Genomic DNA, 7613 nt, shown 5'->3' with positions numbered 1-7613 from the left:
CTCTCCAAATAGTCCCACTCCCCCGCTCTTTCCCTATAGCCCTGTAAATATTTCCTTTTCAAGTATTTATCTAATTCCCTTTTGAATCTGCTTCCACCGCCCTTTCAGGCAGCGCGTTCCAGATCACAACAACTCGCTGAGTAAAACTTTCTCCTCATCTCCCGACTGGTTCTTTTGCCAATTATCTTAAATCTGTGCCCTCTGGTTACCGACCCTCCTGCCACTGGGAACAGTTTCTCCTGATTTACTCGATTTAAAAACCCCTCATGATTTTGAAAACCTCTATTAAATCTCCCCTTAACCTTCACTGCTCTAAGGAGAACAATCCCAGCTTCTCTAGTCCCTCCACACCACTGACTATTTTTATATTTGACCCGCTATTTTGTGGATTATCAAATATTTAAAAACTCAATTATTACAGTGAGTTGCCCAGCGTTGATTTAGAGGAGTTTATTCGCCACCTTAGCTGCAAGCTAGCAAAGAGTAATCGGTATTGTACAGGTCTCCAGCCTGTCCTACTGAACAGGAATTGAGTGTGTTATGAGGGAGAGCAAACATTCTTAGCAGGCTTGACTGGGTAGATGCTGAGAGGTTGTTTCCCCTGGCTGGAGAGTCTAGAACTAGGGGGCACAGTCTCAGAATAAGGGTAATTTAGGACTGAGATGAGGAGAAATTTTTTCACTCAGTGGTTTGTGAGGTACAGGGCCTTGGTGAGACCACATCTTGAGTATTGTGTGCAGTTTTGGTCGCCTTATCTGAGGAAGGATGTTCTTGCCACGGAAGGAGTTCAGCGAAGATTCACCAGGCTGATACCTGGGATGGCAGGAATGACGTATGAGGAGTGATTGGGTCGATTGGGCTTGTACTCGCTGGAGTTTAGAAGAATGAGAGGGGATCTCATTGAAACTTATAAAATTCTGACAGCACTGGACAGACTAGATGCAGGAAGGATGTTCCCGATGGTCGGGGAGTCCAGAACCAGGGGTCACAGTCTAAGGATAAGGGGTAGGCCATTTAGGACAGAAATGAGGAGGAATTTCTTCACCCAGAGAGTGGTGAACCTGTGGAATTCTCTACCACAGAAGGCAGTAGAGGCCAATTCATTAAATATATTCAAGAAAGAGTTGGATATATTTCTTAAGGCTAAAGGGATCAAGGGATATGGGGAGAAAGCAGGGACCGGGTACTGAATTTGGATGATCAGCCATGATCACATTGAATGGCGGAGCAGGCTCGAGGGGCCGAATGGCCTACTCCTGCTCCTATCTTCTATGTTTCTATGTATACCCAGAGGTATGCTCAGTCATTGAGTATATTTGAGGCTGAGATCAATAGATTTTTGGACTCGAGGGGAATCAAGAGATATGGGGATTGGGCAGGAATGTGGAGTTGAGGTAGAAGATCAGCCATGACCTTATTGAATGGTGGAGCAGGTTCGAGGGGCTGTATGGCCGACTCCTGCTCCTATTTCTTTTGTTCTTAAAACACAGTCAGAAAACAAAGTGAAAACTAGACATACGAACTTTACAAAAAATAACGGACAGGAAAAGACCCTCTGATCCATCCAGCCTGACTCATATGATCGTGATGCTTTGTTCATCACAGTACAGACACACTCCCCACTCCACTTGGAAGCCACTGGAAGAGGCAAAAAAAAAACAGGCCAATTAGGAAAAAAAATCTGGGAAATTCCTCTCCGACCCTCTTTAGGAGATCGAAACTAGTCCAGGAGACCACCCTGGCCTTGATTAATGTTGTACGGTAATTGCGCGTCAGCGGAGCCTTGCAAAGCTTGTCTGTTATTCCATTACGTGATTAGTACACAGTGAGAAAAGCCATTCAGCCCATCAGGTCTGTCCCTGGCACAGAACACGTCCAGTTAGCCCCACCCTTATTGGTGACTTTAATCAACCTCCTAAACTCGTGACCTCTACCAAGGCCAGCATTATTGCCCGTCCCTAGATACTTTGAGATGGTGGTGGTGAGCCGCCTTCTTGAACCGTTGCAGTCCGTGTGGTGTAGGTGATCCCACAGCGTCGGCTGTTCCAGCGACGATGAAGGAACAGTCGATATATGGCCAAGTCAGGATGATGTATGGCGCGGAGGGGAACTTGGAGGTGGTGGTGTTCCCATGCGCCTGCTGCCCTTGTCCTTCTAGGTGGAAGAGGTCGCGGGGTTGGGAGGTGCTGCTGAAGAAGCCTTGGAGAGTTGCTGCAGTGCATCTTGTAGATGGTACACACTGCAGCCACGGTACGCCGGTGGTGGAGGGAGTGAATGTTTAAGGTGGTGGATGGGGTGCCAATCAAGCGGGCTGCTTTGTCCTGGATTGTGTCGACCATCTGCGACCTCAGTTTTCATTGGCGACCCCTTCTCCTGGATTCCTGACAACATGGACTGCAGCGGTTCCAGAAAGAAAAAATTGGCAGGGCTGTGGGGAAAGAGCAGGGGAGTGGGACTAATTGGGCAGCTCTTTCAAAGAGCCAGCACAACACAATGGGCTGAATGGCCTTTTTCTGTGCTGTACAATACTAAGAAGAAGGCCCACTGCTACCTTCTCAGGGCACCTTTGGAAGGGCAATAAAAACTGTTTTCATGCATTCGTCGGATGTGGGCGTCGCTGGCAAGGCCAACATTTATTGCCCATCCGTTGCCAGCGATGCTCACATCCTGAGAATGAATTCGAAAAAAAAACAAGAGGCAGAAAAGTAAGGGGCAGAGATTACAGGTCACTAAAGGTGGTGCTAAAGGCATTCTGTTTTTCGACAAGGATACACTTCTTTTAATTAATACCTGGACATCGGCGGGGGGGGCGGGGAAATATCGTCCTTTTCATGCGGGTTTCTCGATACACTTTTTCAAAAGGCAGTGTCCCTTTAAGGCGGTGTATTTTCCAGAGCACATACGAAATAAATATATAAAGCATAAAGGCTGGCATAGACCAGGTGGGCCGAACGGCCTGTTTCTGTGCTGTAGACTCGATGTAATATGTAATAGCACCGGCATTTCTCATGCAAGTCAAGAATTCGCCATTAGATTAAAATTAAAAAGAGAGGAGAAATACTATTTAAAATCAAAAGAAAGGCTTCCTTTATCCTCCTGGGTTGCACGCTGTTGCCCAGTGAGCAGCCATCCTTCCCCGTGATTCTCGATGTGCTGAGGCCGAGGGGAGGGAGGGGGAGGGGGGGGAGCAGTGGTGCGGGGAGGGGGGGGGGAAGCCTGGTGATGTCATGCAGTTGGCACCACTAGCGTTGGCACATAGGTCAGATGTAGTCATTTCCCAGCTGCTGCCACCCAGCTGAACAAGCGCTCATTGTTGGGAATCGGCCGTCTCGAATCCACCACCGAGAATACAGAAAAGGGGAGAGAAAAGAAGAAGGTTTGTGAACTGGGTTTCCTTTTCTCTTAATAGTTTGTGTGTTTGTTACCAGGAGATTTTCTGTTGAAGCATGTGTCAGTATCAGTCTAGCTAAAAAAAGAATGTTTTTTTTTTAATTGAGCCAAATGCTTCAATGATCCATTAATAAACCTGAGGATGGGTTTCATTTTGTATTTTCTCTGTGCGAAGTCTTGGCTTCTGAGAGCAGGCTCTATCGTGTGCCCGAACCCTCACTGATTATCATACTGCTGCTGGAATTCTCTTTACCCGAGGACAACAGAGGGAGTCTTTTTTTTTCAAATTTATTTTCGATGTGTTTTTCTGCCTTTTCCCCCTGCCCGCACCGTGCCAGGGTCTGTGTCCCTTCCGACTGCGCGGGCAGCCCGTCTCCGCCGGGTCCTGTGTGTAACGTCTGGCGGAAGATGAGTCAGAGGGACACTGGCTGGTTTATCCTCTGATTTAACTCCTTTGTCCCTGTAGGTGCAAAGGGTTCGAGGTGGGGGGGTGGGGGGGAGCGGGGGGTGGGGAGGAGGTACGAGGCGGTGGGATGGTGAAGACCATCTCCTTTTGCTCATTGCCAATCCCCCTGAGTATTGAACTACGATCAGAAGCTCAGGCGCAAGCGCTACAGTAGACTGGCAGAGATTTCGATGATGCCCAACAGAAGGGGCACTGTGCGTCCTACACTAGCCCCTCTGTACCAGTCGCCCTGCCCCCTGATGCCTTCCTCCCATCGGCAGGGATACCAACCAGTCGATTGCCCAAAAACTGAGCCACCATCCGTCCCTTAGAGACGGATGGTGGCTTAGAGTGCGGTAGTGTAGTGGTTACGTGACTGGACTAGTAATCCAGAGGCCTGGGCTAATACTCCACTTAAAACGTGAGTTCTAATCCCACTGTGGTAGTTTGAGAATTTGAATTTGTTTTTTTGTTAAACCTGGAAAGGAAAAGTGGGTCTCAGTAAAAGTGACCATGAAGCTGTCAGATTGTCAACCCAACGGGTTCACTGATGTCCTGTAGGGAAGGAAACCTGCCGTCCTTACCCGGTCTGGGCCTATATGTGACTCCAGTCCCTCACCAACGTGGTTGACTCTTAACCGCCCTCTGAAGTGGTCCAGTTAGACACTGAGTTCTCGGAGAGACAAACACACCAGAAGACCATAATCTTTAGAATTATGGTCAAATATTCTTCATCAGGCCCCCCCCCTCCCCTCCCCTCCCAAGAATTCGTACATGAGCCACCCTCTTGCATTCAAACATAAACCCCACCACAGGCCCTCCAGTCCTGGATCTGATTACAGTTTGAAACCGGTTATTTTAACCCTTTTATAAATCATCGGTAAATCACATTCTGACGTGCAATTCTGATCAACTTATCTTCGAGTGGAGATTAACATTTCGGAGAGGATTTACAACAAGGTGATGAGACTCAGTAAAGCTATGAGGATAGACTAGTAGAATTGACGTTGCTTTTAGAGAGAGAGAGGAGATAATCCAGGCCTTAAAATGCTAAAAAGCTGTGGTAAATTGGATGTAAATAGGCTATTCCATTTACAATAGCCTTAGGTATGGTAGTGTAGTGATTGCGTTACTGGACGAGTAATCTAGAGGAGGTGAATTCAAATCCCACCCTGGCAGTTTGTGAATTTTTATTCAGTTTAAAAATAGCTAAATCAATCTGGACTAAAAAGCTGGTATCAGTAAAAGTGACCACAACAACAACTTGCATTTATATAGCGCCTTTAACATAGTAAAACTTCCCACGGCGCCGCACAGGAGTGATTATCAAACAAACTTTGACACCGAGCCATATAAGGAGATATTAGGATAGGAAAGAGGCAGGTTTTAAGGAGCGTCTTAAAGGAGCAGAGAGAGGTGGAGAGACGGAGATGTTTAGGGAGGGAATCCAGAGCTTAGGGCCCAGGCAGCTGAAGGCACGGCCGCCAATGGTGGCGCGATTAAAATCAGGGATGCTCAGGCGGCCAGAATTGGAGGAGCGCAGAGATCTCGGAGGGTTGTGGGGCTGGAGGAGATTACAGATCACGAAGCTGTAGGATTGTCATAAAAACCCATCTGGTTCACTAATGTCCTTTAGGGAAGGAAACCTGCCGTCCTTACCCGGTCTGGGCCTATATGACTCCAGTCCCACACCAACATAGTTGACTCTTAACTGACCTCTGAAGAGGCGCCATGCAGTTATAGACTAAAACAGGAGCAAGTCTCAAGAAAGACCGTAGATTAGATTCCACCGCCCCGCCCCTCCCACTGAGTAGATAATGTGTATCAATCTCACAGATTAACTCCTTGAGAAAGGATCTTCAGGCATATAGTATGTGGGAAGACCCCCTCTAGTCAATATTTCTGGTAACATCATTAAAGCTCTTGAGCTAAGTCATGATTTTCTTCCCGCTGATTGAGTCCTTCAGCATTCAGGAGTTTTGAGTCCAGCCATTGCAAGGGGTGAAGGAGGAGGGCGGGCAGGGGGAGAGGGGTCGGGGGAGGGCGGGCAGGGGGAGGGCAGGCAGAGGGAGAGGGGTCGGGGGAGGGCGGGCAGGGGGAGGGCAGGCAGGGGGAGAGGGGTCAGGGGAGGGCGGGCAGGGGGAGGGGGGTCAGGGGGAGGGCGGGCAGGGGGAGAGGGGTCAGGGGGAGAGGGGTCAGGGGAAGGGGGGTCAGGGGAAGGGGGTTCAGGGGAAGGGGGGTCAGGGGAAGGGGGTTCAGGGGAAGGGGGATCAGGGGAAGTGGGGTCAGGGGAAGGGGGGTCAGGGGGAGGACGGGCGGGGGAGAGGGGTCGGGAAGTGGGGTCAGGGGAAGGGGGGGTCAGGGGAAGGGGGGTCAGGGAAGGGGGGTCAGGGGAAGGGGGGTCAGGGAAGGGGGGTCAGGGGAAGGGGGGTCAGGGGGAGGGCGGTCAGGGGAGGGCGGGCAGGGAAAGGGGGGTCAGGGGGAGGGGGTCAGGGGGAGGGCGGGCAGGGGGAGAGGGGTCAGGGGGAGAGGGGTCAGGGGAAGTGGGGTCGGGGGAGGGCGGGCAGGGGGAGAGAGGTCAGGGGGAGAGGGGTCAGGGGAAGTGGGGTCAGGGGAAGGGGGTCAGGGGGAGGGCGGGCAAGGGAAGTGGGGTCAGGGGAAGGGGGGTCAGGGGGAGGGCGGGCAGGGGAAGGGGGGTCAGGGGGAGGGGGGTCAGGGGAAGGGGGTCAAGGGGAGGGGGGTCAAGGGAAGGGGGGTCAGGGGGAGGGGGGTCAAGGGAAGGGGGGTCAGGGGAAGTGGGGTCAGGGGGAGGGCGGGCGGGGGAGAGAGGTCGGGGAGAGGGGTCAGGGGAAGAGGGGTCAGGGGGAGGGCGGGCAGGGCAAGGGGGGTCAGGGGGAGGGCGGGCAGGGGGAGAGGGGTCAGGGGAAGTGGGGTCAGGGGAAGGGGGTCAGGGGAAGGGGGTCAGGGGAAGTGGGGTCAGGGGAGGGCGGGCAGGGGAAGGGGGGTCAGGGGGAGGGCGGGCAGGGGAAGGGGGGTCAGGGAAAGTGGGGTCAGGGGGAGTGGGGTCAGGGGAAGGGGGTCAGGGGGAGGGCAGGCAGGGGAAGGGGTCAGGGAAAGTGGGGTCGGGGAGTGGGGTCAGGGGAAGGGGGTCAGGGGGAGGGCGGGCAGGGGGAGAGGGGTCAGGGGAAGGGGGGTCAGGGGGAGGGCGGGCAGGGGGAGAGGGGTCAGGGGGAGGGGGTTCAGGGGCAGAGGGGTCAGGGGGAGGGCGGGCAGGGGGGGAGGGGTCAGGGGGAGAGGGGTCAGGGGGAGGGGGGTCAGGGGCAGAGGGGTCAGGGGGAGGGCGGGCAGGGGGAGAGGGGTCAGGGGAGAGGGGTCAGGGGGAGGGGGTCAGGGGGAGAGGGGTCAGGGGAAGAGGGGTCAGGGGGAGGGCGGGCAGGGGGAGAGGGGTCAGGGGGAGGGCAGGCAGGGGGAGAGGGGTCAGGGGGAGGGGGGTCAGGGGGAGAGGGGTCAGGGGGAGAGGGGTCAGGGAGAGGGGGTCAGGGGGAGAGGGGTCAGGGGAGGGCAGGCAGGGGGAGAGAGGTCAGGGGGAGGGGTGTCAGGGGGAGAGGGGTCAGGGGAAGGGGGTCAGGGGGAGGGCGGGCAGGGGGAGAGGGGTCAGGGGGAGGGCGGGCAGGGGGAGAGGGGTCAGGGGAAGGGCGGGCAGGGGGAGTGGGTCAGGGGGAGGGCGGGCAGGGGGAGAGGGGTCAGGGGAAGGGCTGGCAGGGGGAGGGGGGTCAGG

This window comes from Somniosus microcephalus, chromosome 26, assembly GCF_052327205.1.
Source record: "Somniosus microcephalus isolate GS21.2 chromosome 26, FLI_Smic_1.0, whole genome shotgun sequence".
Classification (NCBI taxonomy): Eukaryota; Metazoa; Chordata; class Chondrichthyes; order Squaliformes; family Somniosidae; genus Somniosus; species Somniosus microcephalus.
Note: the sequence above shows the minus strand (reverse complement) of the source record.